Below are 11088 nucleotides of genomic sequence, written 5' to 3' on the forward strand. Positions count from 1 at the left end.
GAAAGCCCTAACGCGCAAGACAGAAACTGTGCAAGGGGTTTGCATTTGCAGTAAGGCCCCTTCTTACGTTGACCTTAGAGCAGTGTTGTGTGATATTTTGATTGAATTCTGACAATAAAGTTTGTTTTGAATCAGGGGATGAAGTTAGCCACTAGCTGACCAAAATTAACCATGGAGTTTTTTGAGGACTGTGTGTGGATGGAGAGACAGGAAGTAGAAAGGCAGGGCTAAGAGAGGGCCCCGGTCCTTTTGGATGGAGAAACAGAAGAGGAGGTCCCCGATCACTTCTCCACCGCTTCCCTGATCACTCAGCTTCTTACCCTGATATCTGACTCCCAGTTTTCTATTGATAAAGAATAATTAGATAAACACATCAGAGAAGTGGAAGTCGGCTGGGCCAGTCAGCTTTGGCGATATTAACAAGATATTTGGTTTGGGGTTGTCACACTGGATTGTGGCATGTGCACCTCGCAGTACTGTGATCATCTACAATGCAGAAGGCAGGTCCCACAACAAAGAACCTTCTAGTCCAAATGTTAATAACACATGGGGGGAACCCTGGGTTTCTATAAATAAGAATGGCACTGAACTCTGTCCCCTTTGAAGAGAAGAAGGCAACATGGAATACATGTAAGCTCACCATATCTCACCAGGCATTGTGGGGCTTGTAGTTCATGCTATTCCCGCTGACAACAGCATACTCAAATAGCATTTTTATGGTGCTGGAGAGATGACTCAGTGGTTACGAGCACTTACTGCTTTTGAAGAGGACCCATGCTTCCCATATGGAAGCTAACAACTGACTATAATTCCAGTCCCAGGGGATCTGACACCCTCTTTAGGCCTCTGTGGCAATTACACACACAAGGTACACAACAGACATACATGCAAGCAAAACACCCACATATAAAATAAATCTTTAAATATTCATATATCCAAAAATAAGAAAGATCTAGAGCAAAATAGAAGCTCTGTATTAGACATCTGAAAAGCACTCTGGTGTTTTTAGCTACAGAAGCAATGGTGTTACTTATAGACAGAAAGACCAAGTTCAAATTTCAATACTAGTGCTTAGTAATGGTCATACGAAGTTAAGCCAAGTCATTTACCATCTCTAGCTTTTGATGTGCTCATTTTTGGAACGGGTCTAAAACTAAATCACAGAAGTTCTACATAAAATAAATACAATCAAGTACTTATTACTTGTTTGAATAAGGCAATCGCAAATACACAAGAACCCTGAGTACAATTTACATCAAGCTATTATCATAATTCATATTGATCAATAATACTGCCAAATGACTATATCATACTGACAAAATTTCATGTTCATTTTTCTCTCTTTTTTTTCTCACTTGGATACTTCAAGGTATAGTCACTTAGTTTTTAATATGAACTCTATGTTGGCTTTTCTTTTTATTTTATTTTATTTTTGTCCTTCTTCTGTCTGTCATATTTTTTTTTTTTTTTTTTTTTTTTTTTTGCTTTCTCTCTCTTGGCAATTCTTGCTGCTGTTGATATTGATATGAACATGAAAACAATCCACTTACTTCAAATGTGGGTATTTCTGATCCTCAGTCAAAACATGTTAAAGGACCTAACCATCTTTCTAAGCACTATTTACTGGATAGGGAAGGTTATTTTATTTTATTTTATTTTTTCTAGTTAGGTTCTTATCTACAAGGCTTGTAGCCATGCCCTTATGGAAAACCTTATTCGTATATTAGGGGATAAAATTGAAGGCAATAAAGTAAAAATAACCAAGGAAAACATAATGATACTGGAAAGATGGGCACAACAATTCTTTCCCCCCCCCTTTTTTGTTTAAATTAGAAACAATCTTATTTTACATATCAATCCCAGTTCCCTCTCCCTTCCATGTTCCCCACCAACCCCCATCCCTCTCCCCATCCACTCCCTAGGGAGGGTGAGGCCTTCCATGGGGGATCCTCAAAGTCTGTCACATCATTTGTGGCAGGGCCTAGGCTCTCCTCTGTGTACTTAGGCTGAGAGAGTGTCCCTCCATGGGGAATGCGCTCCCAAAGTCCATTCCTGCACTGGGAATAAATACTGGTTCCACTACCAGAGGCCCCAGAGACTGCCCAGGCCTCCTAACTGACATCCAAGTTTAGAGGACCTGGTTTGGTCCAATGCTGGTTCCCCAGCTGTCTGGCTGGGGTCAGCTGTATCTGTGGGTTTCCCCAGCCTGGTCTTGACCCCTCTGCTCATCACTCCTCCCTCTCTACAACTGGATTCCAGAAGTTCAGCCCAGTGTTTTAGTGGTAGATCTCTCCTTCTGCTTCCATCAGCTACTGGATGAAGGCTCTAGGATGACATTTAAGGTAGTCATCAATCTCATTATAGGGGAAGGGCATTTAAGGTTGCCTCTCCACTCTTGTTTAGATTCTTAGATGAGGTCATCCTTGTGGATCTCTGGACATTAGGCATGAGAATTCTTGACCCCAAAGAATTCTGAGATAGTCCACTGGTCACAGTAGACTAGGAGAAAGACCAGAAGCATGGATGGCACTTGCACAACTTCTTGACCTGTGATGGGAAGGATGATGTGCCTGAGTACTTAGTGTTCACACAAGTGTAGAAACTTCACAGCCCCTTGTGTTACTGAGGAATAGGAATGGGATCTGGCTCCATCTAGAAACACATCTAACCTTCTTATTACTCCTTGGAGAGTCCCCCTCCGGGATCCTTAGAATACCTATGGAGTGGTAATGTGGGATTTCCACATGTATACTCTGGAGCTGAACTGAGCACACCAAGTTACTCCATGCTGTGGGAAAGGGAAACAGAAACTTGTTTATAGAATTAAGTAACATATCCTACTGAATAGTAATGTATATTTTTCCTGGAAAAGCATTTAAGTGGACTGGTAAAGTGTCAAAATGTGTATTGATGACAGAAAAATTGAGTTTCAATGCTACTCAGCGTTCTCTTAAATTCTGTTTTCTTTCACTGGGGGGCATTTGATTTTTTTTTTTTTTTACCCAGTCAATACATTAAAATATAAAGTTACTGACTGATTTTCCAAAAAGGATTTGCAATTGGCAGAAAAGCTGAAAAACACTTCACGAAGATATGCCAAAGGTAAACTGGCTTGAGCACTGGGAAAACAAAACCAGAACACCTACCACGGCCTGCATACAGAACTACAAGGGACATTGGGGCTGCTACTCTATCACCTGTTCAGCTCTGCTCTTTAAGTCATTTTACACAATGGAGAAAGCCAAAGCAAAAATCAAGCCCAAGGTTAACGCTACAGATAGATAGATAGATAGATAGATAGATAGATAGATAGATAGATAGATAGATAGATAGGTATCTGACATCAAAGTTCTCATGAAAATAAGCCACATGCCTGCATCACAAATGAATACTAAATTCTACATTAAATATTTACAATACTTTCACAACCCATATGACTTCTTCCAGTAATATGATGAGTCTGTTTATCCCTAGTGCACAAGTGGACTTTGGGAGCCCATTCCCCATGGAGGGACACTCTCTCAGCTTAGCTACACAGGGGAGGGCCTAGGTCCTTCCCCAAATGATGTGACAGACTCTGAAGATACCCCATGGAAGGCCTCACCCTCCCTGAGGAGTGGATGGGAGTGGGATTGGTATTAAAATAAGATGGTTTTTAACCTAAATAAAAATTAATTTTAAAAGTATAAAAAAATAAACCTTCCCCGCCAAAAGAGGAGTATTAAATGATGCCTGATTCTTTTAAAAAAAGGTGCTGTGAACCCAGGATACAGATAACTAAAGATAAACTCTGCAGCAAGCATGTACTAAGGGATAGAGGATGAGCTATAAATAGAATCAAACTGAGTATTTGATGGGATGTGGGGATAAAGGCCGGAGCTCGCTAGAAACACACAAATCAGTACTAAACAGACAGCCGAGTGTCCCTAAAGGCCACCCTCTTCCCACTCATTCCCAGAGCAGGTGCCGTAGTCCTATTTCCAGGACTGAAAGTGATGAAGTGCATAGCGTACTTCCTAAACTGTAATTCTGCTTTTACTTCCCTCAGAAGGATAATTTGACACCATTAAAAATTCATTTTTATTCATCTCACCTTGCGATAATCTTCTTTTGGTGTCAGCGGCAGCTTAAATAGTTTTTAATATGTAGGATTTTAAGGTAAAAGTAATTACTGAAATATGAAGTTTACAGAATAAAAATCTCCTCTAGGTAAATTTAAGCCTGTAATTAAGGAGCAAATATTATGTCTTATGGTTATAAATTATATTATAAGCCCCCGGAGGAATATTTGTGAATAATTTACCACAGATTTTTAAGTTATGGTAGAGACTTTTGGCTGCAGAATTACAGATTATTTGGAAAGGTCAGGTGGAAGCCACCAGCCAAATTAATATTAACACTCAGTCGGCCCAGAATGACGTTCCCAAGCTAGGTTTCACGTTCACAGAACAGAAAAGACCTTTATAAAGCCATCGATTCACCAGAATATGTTTGCCTTTCTGTGCTCCTAGAAATTGCCCGTTTATCTGTGGAGTTCTACTTCAGACCCACTGGCCTGGCACAGCTCAGCAAGGGGTGGAAGGAGCATACTGTGTAAATTTTAGTTCCTTTTAAAGGGAGTAAATATTTGCAGGTAAAATAAGAGCGACTTACTCAGCTCTACACGTACACTCCTAAATCCAAGTTCCCGCCTTTCTCCAAAAGACTCATAGACAGAATGAGAACCTGGAAACTGTCCATGACATAGGAGTTGGGGTGTGCCCATATTTTAATGCACGCTGTTCTCCAGCCTGCCTGTGAGACCTGAGACATCATTAGTGAAGTTATAGGGATGGGATGGGATGTTGGTTGGGGGCTGGAGAGATGGGCTTGGTGGTTTAGAGTAACTGTCGCTCTTGCAAAATTGAAAGCCAGTTTCACTTCTCAGCATGCACATGATAGCTCACAGCAATCCATAACTCTGGTCCCAGGGGGCCTGATGCCCTCCTCTGGCCTCCAAGGGCACCAGGCACGCACATGATACACATACATATGTGATGTTAAACACCCACCCATATAAAATAAAGTAAGAAATCTAAAAATACATTTTTATGAGAACAGAAGTTTGCGTTGAGGCAGGAGAGACAGAAGATTCAGTTCAGCACCCACTATCTACACCAGGTGACACACACCAGCCAGTAACTCCAGCTCTAGGGGATTGAACATCCTCTTCTGGATTCTACGAGCACTGAACTCATGCATGAATCCCCGCAGAGACATATGCACATACTTAAAAGTAAAAATTTGACAAAGGAATGTTGTGGGGATGTGACAGGATGTGAAATCGTCATCTGCACATTACAGGACTATTGCACACAGGAACTCACAGAAGCCGGAGGTACCCACACTATCCTCCACAAGGTCAGCCTAGCACAGGGAAGGGACCCTAAGATCCCACCCCGACATGAGTTATTGGCAGCTGATGTCTTCTGGGAGAAGGAGATCTCTTTTCTTTAGGACTGTGGCCGCTAGGAGGTTTCCCACGCCCAGGTGGATGATCCCCATGCATGTGTGCATATGGGTAACATCAACAGAATTCGGTGGAAGAAATGAATGAATGAATTTTATAAAAGAAGGCCATGAAGTTGAGAAGATGAGGTGAAAAGTCCGTGTGTGTGTGTGTGTGGGGGGGGGGGGGGGGGGGTGTGGGTGTGTGGGTGTGTAAGTATGCATGTATGTATGCATGTATGTATGTATATGTATGTATGTATATGTATGTATGTATATGTATGTATGTATGTATGTATATGTATGTATCCATCAAAGAATAAACAGTGCTTTAAAGAATAGAAAACTGTTGAAGGTAATTACCACCTTGGATTAATACTACTACTACTTCTCCTTCTACTCCTCCTCTTCCTCCTCCTCTTTCTCCTTCTTCTATTTAGGGTGTGAGCCTCGCCTTTAATGGCTGAGCCATCTCTCCAGCCCTACACTTCTTTTGTGATTCAAGCTAAATACAACCCAGCCTGTTAACTGCAGCTGAACTGAAGACCATGGGAAATGGGTGGCCACCACTCTGCAGTCTTGCTTTCTTATTGCAAATCGAAATCCGTTTAATTCAGCCGAGTGAACGTGGCTTTGTGATGCCAGGCAGTCGCACTGGAACCCTGCTGTTGGCTTCACCTGACAGGCTGGCGCCTGAGGCATAAGGGTGGGCGCTGCATGCTGAGCAGCAGCTGTCAGTCAAGGCAGACCTCACTGGCAACCATGCCAGCACTCGGCACAAATCCACCTCAGGGGATGGACAGGAGATGCTGGCATGGCAGAAGCAAGTCCAGTATATGGACACAGCAGTGAAGGTGTGATCCACTAATGGCTGTTAGAGACAGAGACCACCTTCTCCTAAAACGGAAAATTAGCATTATTTTTCTGACCACAGATAATAAGATAAGGAAGCCAGAGAAATGGTGGAGTGGTTGTATGAACATGGACTTTGTTTAGTTATCACACACGCACACACACGCACACACACACACACACACACATGCATGCATGCACGCACACACACGCGCGCACACACGCACACACGCACCCACAAAACTCCTAACTATGGAGCTGGGATTCCTTCTCAATAGACATACCAGTGAAGTATATTCCAAGAACAGAAAACAGATTTTGCTGAGGCCCTGTTCAAAATCCAAAACCCAGATGAAGACCTGAGAGAGAGAGAGAGAGAGAGAGAGAGAGAGAGAGAGAGAGAGAGAGAGAGAGAGAGGGAGCGCACCCGCAGAAACCTTCCTAAGTTGGGTGATTGTGTTGTGTTTAACTTCTTTAACATTTTATGGCCAACCCAATATGAAATGAAAATGTGACGGGGCTATTAAATGATGAGTGATGAAGAAAATTCTATCAGTCCTATCATTTTTATCTGATTAATATTTTAAAAAAAAGACAACAAGCTGAGTGGCTAAGAGCTAGGCAGGACTTCCGGGCAGAGAGAGAACTCTGGGAAGAAGGGTGGAGGCAGTTTGGAGATGAGGGAAGGAATCACGTGGCAGAATGTAGATTAACACAAATGGGTTAATTTAAGTTACAAGATCTAGTTGAGAGTAAGCCTAAGCTAAAGCTTTCATAATTAATACGTCTCAGTGTCATTACTTGTGAGCTGGTGACCCAAAGATACTGCTGCAGGTCACAGCCAACCGTGTAAACACAGTACACGGTGATTTGGAGAAGCACAGCCGGTCTCTTGTTCTGTTTAGATGTGTTACGTAGCTTATAGACTGTGTCTGTTCAAATCAGAAATACCATTAATACTTTCAGACACTTGAGCCCTTGGCCCCCGGCTGGTGACACTGTTTGGGGAAGTTTAGGAGGCGGAGCCTAGCTGGAGGACGTATGTTCCTGAGGTGGGCGTTAGCAGTAAGACACTTCATTCCCGGGGGGAGGGAGGGAGGGAGGGAGGGAGGGAGAGGGAACTGGGATCGACATGTAAAATAATTAAAAAAAAAAACGCTTTGACTCCAAAATTTAAGTTGAAGAACAAGTTACTGGGGGAAAAGTATTTCTATTTTTGTTTCCACAGAAAATGAAAAGATGTGGATTCCTTCCAGACTAATGTGGTTTGATCACACCAGACCGCCTGAAACAGAGTACAAGCTGATCCTACATTCCAAACAGCTGGACAAAACAGCCCTACAGACTACAGCTAGGATATCTGAATCTTCTTGGAATCCCCCAAGACAGCGCCCTTACCAGCAGGAAGTAGTTTGGAAAGAACGACGCCCAAATTCCCAAATATTGTGTATAAATGTTTGTTTTCATTTAATTAGACTTTGTTATATAAAATTAAATAAAAAATACTCTATATGCATAAAAAAAAAAAAAAAAAAAAAAAAAAAAAAAAGACACTTCATTCCCTTCCACTTTGCCTTCCTGCCCCTGCCATCGAGCCAGGTAATATATGAAAGAAAAAACTTCTCCTACTGGTCTTTCACTTTCTGTTACTAAGTACCATATAATTAAATCAATTATGGAGCCCTGTTGTTGACAGATGCTTGTACTAATTGGTTTCAGTTGTCAACTTGGTGTGCAGCAAAAATACATAAATAAACAAACAAACTTCATGTAAGAGATCATCAGCTGTGGGACTGCAAAGATTAGACTGGCCTGTGGCCATGTCTGCACGGGACTGTCTTAATATGTGACTGATATGCGGGTCCCAGCCCACTGTGGGAAGTGCCATCCCTAGGCATGTGGGCCTGGGCCAGAAGTGAGAGACTGAGTCAGCTACCCTGGTTCCTCTGTGGCAGTTGGGTCACACATTAGATATTTACATTATGGTTCATAACAGTAGCAAAATTACAGTTATGAAGCCACAACAAAATAATCATTTTACGATTGGGGGTTAGCACAACATGAGGAACTATATTTAAAAAAAAATAAAAGAGTCACAGCACTGGGAAGCTAGAGAACCAGGGCTCTGTAGATTCTGATTCAAGTTCCTGCCATGACTTTCCTCAATGATGGGTCATGACCTGAAAGTGTGAGCCATATAATCAGTGTCCTCCTCAAGTTACTTCTGGTCAAAGCAGCATGGGGGAACAATAACAATATTTCTCCCTAGGCTGAATCCTTGACTCAGTTTCAGACACTGTGACCTTATTGGAGGTAGGTTCTCCACAGAAGCAATCAAATTAAACTGAGGTCACCCATGGGAACCTTAATGCAATATGACCTAATGCAATGTGTCCTCATAAGAAGGAAACATCAACACAGAGACACGAAGAGCAGAGAAGAGAAGAGAAGAGAAGAGAAGAGGAGAAGAGAAGAATGTGATAACTTCCTGTGGTCCAGGAAGGGGAGATTGGCAAGTACTCTTTCCTAGCCCTCAAAACAAATCAATGTCATAGATCTTTCACCGTCCAAAAAAAAAAAAAAGACAAAAAAAAAAAAAATGAAACATCATAGGGCTGGTATATGGTGCTCTCTGTGATTGAGTTTAAAGAAGTAAAATAGTTGTCTTCTTCACAGCTACGAATGTGCTGGGTTAGCATACAAGTCAAATATAAGGGGAAATGCTCATGACAATAGAAGCCCAAACTGCTAAGAATCGATAAGCCTAACTTTCAGCTAAGACTAGGGGACTGGGCTTGTGTGCTTCAACTCACTCTTCACTGGAGTCTGTTTTCTGAAAGCCAGACCATAGTATATATAGGAAGAGAGATGTTCAGAACTAACATAGGAAAAAGAAACACAACAGGCAAAGCCCTCATGGTAAAGGACAAGGCTACACGCAGAGAACCGAAAACTCTAGAGACACAGTGTGCATGATCACAGATCACGCAGGCTGGAAGCACATTGTGACAATCTACTGGTGTTCTAGAAATCTCATTAGTAGTATAAGGCAGTGAAGAGTCAGTGGAAGAGTGTTTAGTAGAAGAGTAACTTAGATTTAGATTTGACCGTCCACTGGTGGACAATGGGTGAAGCAGGAAGTGCAGTCTGTATTAGGAGAAAAGGGACAACCCTTGGGATGGGATGGGATGACTTGGAATGCAGTTGGTGTGCAGAGCAAGGACATGGATGCATTCAACATGGATGTCAGCAAAAGCTCCACAGTGTCCGTATGTAATGACTGAAAGGGAAGATTAACAGTAGCAAAGTCACAGTGATGCTAGAATGTACCTTCTACTAAGAAGGTGCCACCCTAGCAAGGCCTTCGGGACACTTTTCCTTGAAATCATTCATTCCACTGAGCACTTCACTGAGCACATTCATAGGTGAAAACTATGGGTCTCAACATTTTGTAAACTACAATCTCTTCCATGTTTCGCGGCTCAGGACACTATCATTTCTCTTCGAAACAAGAGCTACTTAACTCTCACGTCCACTGCTGAGTTCAAATGTGTGAAAATCTCGGTCTAAGCTAGAAAACATATGTGATATGTAAATCATCTATCCTCCAAACAATATACACTACCATAGGCATCTCAAAAAAAAAGCAAATCACAAAACTCAGAAGAGAACCGATATCTACCAAGTCACAGATGCTATTTCACAGAGACAGTTTTATGCTAACTTTCTGTCCAAAATTTCATCACTAGGAATTGACACATGTCCCACTGGTCACTTCTATTACTCTGTACTCCTTGCTTATTTTTTTTCTATCTCCTCGGTTCTCTATATAACTTCTAAGAGTGAAGTTTTATCAGCGTTCCAAATTCTGAGTTTTCATCAGTTTCCTGATATCCAGATACTTCACTAGCATGTTTTAGCTACCATCTACATCCCAATAAATTCAAAATCTATTGCCTTCAGTTCAGGTCTCAATCCTCTGTAGTTGTGGGCTCGGTTGATATTCAATGCCATGGCTTTCCTTCAGATCCTCAGCATTTAAAAAGAGAATTTACACCCATGGCCTCCTAGGTGACCTCCTGGCCTGCCTTCCTTCCACACTGCATTGGGATGTTCTTTCTAAAACACATTCATGGCTTTCTTATGATATCACCATTGTCCAAGGTAACCCTCCCTAATCTAACTCCTGTGGATTTCTCTGATCCCACTCTACCATGTGAGCCTTCCATCCAATTTAGGAGAGCAATTGTGGTGAGGTGCCACACCTGTCTTTGTCCCTCCCCTTCTGCTACCCTTCACCTTGGATTGCATTTGCTGTAGCTCATGTGTCTGATTTCAGGGATTCAGTCATGCCACATTTACCCCATCAGTGCTCCTTTTGAAATCCTACAGCATCCTATTCATTCGTCTGTTAAACGTAGGTACAAATAATTGTGCAGCTTAGACTAAGACTCCTGCCCCTCGACTCTGACTTACTACTTCCTTTCCCTCTTCTGCATGGTGAACTCCCCACAACAAGAAATACAGTTATCTCCGTTTCACAAGAGATTAACATTGCAACCATGTTATTCACCTTAAAAGCAAAAGTATTGAAGAAATAAGGAAGGGAATAATGAGTTGATGATTCATCCAAGTCAATACCACAGCACTTCTACAACTTTGTGAGCTCTAGTGAAGACATTTTCAACCGAATGTGTTAAATTATTGGTTGTGCTTTGCTCAAAATACCAATTTTCTCTGCAGACCAAT

This window comes from Phodopus roborovskii, unplaced genomic scaffold (genome assembly GCF_943737965.1).
Source record: "Phodopus roborovskii unplaced genomic scaffold, PHOROB, whole genome shotgun sequence".
In the NCBI taxonomy this organism is placed as follows: Eukaryota; Metazoa; Chordata; class Mammalia; order Rodentia; family Cricetidae; genus Phodopus; species Phodopus roborovskii.